The sequence below is a fragment of the Babylonia areolata genome, chromosome 14 (assembly GCF_041734735.1).
Source record: "Babylonia areolata isolate BAREFJ2019XMU chromosome 14, ASM4173473v1, whole genome shotgun sequence".
In the NCBI taxonomy this organism is placed as follows: Eukaryota; Metazoa; Mollusca; class Gastropoda; order Neogastropoda; family Buccinidae; genus Babylonia; species Babylonia areolata.
In genome coordinates this window covers 26,811,227-26,816,779 of record NC_134889.1, presented here as the reverse complement: position 1 = coordinate 26,816,779, position 5,553 = coordinate 26,811,227, and positions in this window count along the sequence as shown.

The window sequence follows — 5,553 nt, the reverse complement described above, 5'->3', positions numbered from 1 at the left end:
TTTTAAACATTTGTATCTCATATATGGACCAGTCCTTATGCCTTGACACTTTGAAAGCAACTGAAACTGTGTGTCATCATGCATGTGTGTGTGTGTGTGCATCTCTCTTAAAATCAGTTTCCTTCATTTTGTGCCAGGAATATAATTATTTTGAATTGGATTTGTGTGTGTGTGCTGTGCATTGCACTGTATCAAAGCACCTTGTGTGCTGTGCACACACATACTTAATGCAGGTGTGCATGCACAAGAAATTCTGATTCTTAAGCTTTTGCTCTTTCTACAAATGTTGGCGTGTATGAATAATTAGGTTCATTCACATATCACCAGACATATGGAGGGAGGACATGAAAACAGAAAAATGTATATACGTACACATATACAGAGACGCATACATCTGCTTATAGGTACGCACACTTACATATATAAAACGTGTATGTACATGCGATGAGTGAATGCATTCCTTCACAAACACACATACGCACAACTGAAGTGCGCACACATATGCATTCATACTCATTGTGCAAACACAGATGCATGCAGGTTCAGAAAAAACACACATACACAGATATAATGACAAAGTGAAAGTGTATCTTTTTGTCTACACTGGATGGTCATTTGTGTTAGTGTCAGTGTGCGAATGTGACTGCGTGCACTTAGATAACTGCTAGTAAAGGAATGTTCATGTATATAACCTAACAACTGTAGAATTGTGTATATACATAGCACAGTGTCTATTCCTTTCCTTTACAAAGTGGAATCACTTGATCCTTGTCAATGTGTATTGGTGCATATTGCATCTGAATTGTAGAACACCTCAAAATAGTGTAGTATGTAGGTCGAATAATTATTGGTGAAGACTTCACATGTAATTAAAAAAAAAAAATTCTGTACCTTTTTTGGGGAGGGGGGAGGGTTAGGGGAGGAGGATAGTTGCATGTAATTGGAATGTGAAGTAAACCTCTTCATGTCTGTTGTGAAAATTGGGTGAGCGATCTTGTGTTCATTGCTGATTGAATGAGATCACCGACTTCTCAGCAGAAAAAACAAAGTCCACCTGGAACAGGGAGGATTTGCTTCCAGTGGATCCAACATGCAAAGAAATGAACAGACAAGAACTAGAAAAATATGTACGCACAGCGGCACTCATTTGGGGGAACACACGCGTGCACACACACACACACACACACACATACACATCAAACATAGACATAAACACACACAAACACAAGCTCACATACAGATGCACTTGATTGTGCATACTTGTTTGCAAGCAGAAAAACACACAACAGAAACAGAACTGTTAATTTAATTGTGGGTTAACAGCAGGGAGATAAGTCTTTCTGATCTCCCAGGCTGGCAGCATTCATGCGAACCTGTTAGTCACTTAAATACACTTTGTGTGTATACAAAGGCAGAAAGTCTGACGCTAACTTTAAGATTCTGTGATTGACGTCAGCATTGTGTGGAGCATAGAAACGTGAACATGCCCAGCTTGCACATCTGTGACGAGGGAGTATGGCTGCCTGAATAGCAAGGTAAAAACAAGGTCTTTCTGATCTCCCAGGCTGGCAACATTCATGCGAACCTGTTAGTCACTTGAATACACTTTGTGTGTATACAAAGGCAGAAAGTCTGACGCTAACTTTAAGATTCTGTGATTGACGTCAGCATTGTGTGGAGCATAGAAACGTGAACATGCCCAGCTTGCACATCTGTGACAAGGGAGTATGGCTGCCTGAATAGCAAGGTAAAAACAAGGTCTTTCTGATCTCCCAGGCTGGCAACATTCATGCGAACCTGTTAGTCACTTGAATACACTTTGTGTGTATACAAAGGCAGAAAGTCTGACGCTAACTTTAAGATTCTGTGATTGACGTCAGCATTGTGTGGAGCATAGAAACGTGAACATGCCCAGCTTGCACATCTGTGACAAGGGAGTATGGCTGCCTGAATAGCAAGGTAAAAACAAGGTCTTTCTGATCTCCCAGGCTGGCAACATTCATGCGAACCTGTTAGTCACTTGAATACACTTTGTGTGTATACAAAGGCAGAAAGTCTGACGCTAACTTTAAGATTCTGTGATTGACGTCAGCATTGTGTGGGGCATAGAAACGTGAACATGCCCAGCTTGCACATCTGTGACAAGGGAGTATGGCTGCCTGAATAGCAAGGTAAAAACTGTGGTCATACTCTGATATTCCTCACTCTTTCCAGATGTGAGTGGGGGAACTAACGGCAGAAGGAAAGGATTGAGCTCCACCTTCCTGTGCCCAAGTTCTAGACACATTGGATATGAATTCAATTCCCTGCCACAATGGTTTGAAAATATTATGGGACCTTCAACCGTTTTCATGTAAAAGCCAACTTGTTTGGCTGGGGGTGAAAAAAAAAGAAGGTCATACACATAAAAGCCCACTCGTGTATACATATGAGTGAACGTGGGAGTCGCAGCCCACAAATGACGATGACGACCAAGAAGAAGCCAAGTTGTAGACGGAAGTGTCCACTAGGCTCCTGTTGGAGCTAATAAATGTTGGAAAAGAAGGTGAACGTTTGTTTGTGAGATTGATTGTTTGGCATCACTAATTTTTTTTTTCTCCTGTCAAACTGGTGCATGGATGAGATAACATTGTTCTCTTTACATTACTTCTTTACTCTGTCCTCTCCCTTTCCCACTGAGATATTGATGTTGAGAAAAAAAAAATTTTTTTTTTCGTTGTTACTGATGTTATGGATACCAAGAGAGATCATAATAAAATATTTTGTTTTTCTTCTTACCCATTAGGGTACCATTTGTTGTTGTTGTTGCTTTTTTTTTTATATGTATACTTTTTATGGTACTTGTTTTTTTGTTGTTTTTTTGTATCATGCATGTATGAATGGAGTTTGTTTCATTTAACTTTTTTTTTTTTCTTATTAGAAATATGCTTACATTATGCTCTTCTTCTTATTATTGGTGAGGTTCGTTGTGGTATTTTCCTTTTTTTGATGGGGCTGTGGTTTGCTCTTCCTGTTTCAAAATAAACATGATTTTGGATGTGTTTTACCCGAAGGAGGTGACTTTGTTGGTTCCTTTTCCATTTGTCTTCGTGTGCTCTGTCACTGGTTTTGTGTCCCCTGTACTCTGTTTCCATTCCTTTTCCTCTCTCTCTTTCGCTCTGTCTTTCACGCTCTCGTCTTTTCTCACAGTCTCTGACTGTGTTTCTGTCTGTTTTCTCTGTGTATGTGCACGCTTCAATGTGTGTTTACATGTGTGTGGTGATAAAGTTACACACAACGCGCGTCATCAGTGATTTTTCTATGTGCATGCCATTTTGTGTGCATATGTGCGTGTACATAATTATCTGTCTGTACCAGGCATGTCCCCCTATCCCGGTGTATCTGGATTTGTCTCAGAAAATAATACAAAATTAGGTGCCCTGGAAACACAGATTTTCATAGTGCGTCTCGCATATTAGGAAATTTTTTAGCATACCTATTTAACCAAGTTTGTGGACAAACGCTGAGATGTCAGTTGCACTGGCTGCTGCTTCTCAGTCACTACACCTCGCCTCAGGTCGTTGAAAGTAAAGACTTTGAAACTGAAAGTTCCAGTGACTTCTTAGTTTGTGGGCTGCGACTCCCATGTTTACTCAGAAAGAAAAAATCTGAGCACATCACTCCTATTTTGCAACATCTCCATTGGCTGCCTGTCTCACACAGAATAAAGTGTAAGATCAGCACTCTATGTTATAAATGTATTCACAAATCTGCCCCTTCCTATCTTTGTGGCTGCCTTCTCCTCTACACTCCATCTCGCTCTCTATAATTGGGTTTGGGTCCACTCTGTTTACGCATACCCAGATTCAAACTCTCCACTGTAGGACACCGTTCTTTCTCGGTCTCTGGACCTTGTATTGGGAATGAACTTCCTCTTTCGCTTTGTCTTCTTCTTCTTCTGCGTTCACTCGTATGCACACGAGTGGGCTTTTACGTGTATGACCGTTTTTACCCCGCCATGTAGGCAGCCATACTCCGTTTTCGGGGGTGTGCATGCTGGGTATATTCATGTTTCCATAACCCACCGAACGCTGACATGGGTTACAGGATCTTTAACATGCGTATTTGATCTTCTGCTTGCATATACACACAAAGGGGGTTCAGGCACTAGCAGGTCTGCACATATGTTGACCTGGGAGATAGTAAAAATCTCCACCCTTTACCCATCAGGCGCCGTCACCGTGATTCGAACCCCGGACCCTCAGATTGACAGTCCAACGCTTTAACCACTCGTCTTTCGCTTTGTCAAGTCTCCGCACTCGGCTCTTTTAAGTCTGGCCTTAAAATCCACCTCTTCACCAGATAGCCATCCTCCCCTAGCTCTTCCTTGTCTTCAGTTTCTTCAGTTTTAGAGTTATGCATGCGAGTGAATGACTGGTGTGAAAGCGCTTAGATTTGTCTCTGCACAAGATTCAGCGCTATATAAATACCATTATTATTATTATTATTGAGTGGGCTTTTTTAAAACGTGTATGACCGTTTTTACTCCCATCATGTAGGCAGTCATACTTCATTTTCAGGGGGGGGAGCTCCTGTGACAAAAATTCAACACTGCCGGAGCGTGTGGCGTGAACGCCTTTGGCACACATGCACAGTTAATATGTCGGGCCATGAATTTAGTTTGCTGCCATCTGGCCAAAGTAAGCTCGAGCATAAAAAATGAACACTCACAAGAATTACAGAAGGAAATTACAATTCAAAATGAGACATTGCCAAATATGACAACAAAATCAGAAGAAAAAAACAACAGAAAATCATGACCTCCATCTTAGATTGCATGTAAAAGAAAAGAAAAAAAAAACAAAACTTTATCAAAGTTCATCCATAGGATGTGGATGGTAACTTCAAAACATTTTCAGAAAATGCTGCAACACATATACGCACTCACCCAGAAAAATGCCATGTATCAAAAAAAAAAGAAGAAAGATCCAGAGATCATTAATGACAATGTGTGTCAGAATGGAAGGCTTGGTGCTGACAATATCTAACTTGGGTGTTTGGTCAGTAACAAGAAAGATAAACGTGACACCATAAGCATGGCCGAATATCTGACAGTAAACTTGGACTTTTCTGGCAAAACACTTTCCACATGATATTTGACAGGAAAAAAAACACTCTCCACATGATATCTAACATGAACAGTTGACTTTTCAGAGGAAACACTTTCCACATTATTTCTAACAGGAACAGTTGACTTATCAGGGGAAACACTTTCCACATGATACCTTAATCCAACAGGAACAACTGACTTATCAGGGGAAGCACTTTCCACATGAAATCTAGCAGGAACAGTTGACTTATCAGGGGAAACACTTTCCATATCTTTTTTAACAGGAACAGATGACTTATCAGGATAAACACTTTCCACATGATATCTAACAGGAACAGTTGACTTATCAGGGGAAGCACTTTTCACATGATTTCTAACAGGAACAGTTGACTTATCAGGGGAAGCACTTTCCACATGATGTCTAACATGAACAGTTGACTTATCAGGGGAAGCACTTTTCACAT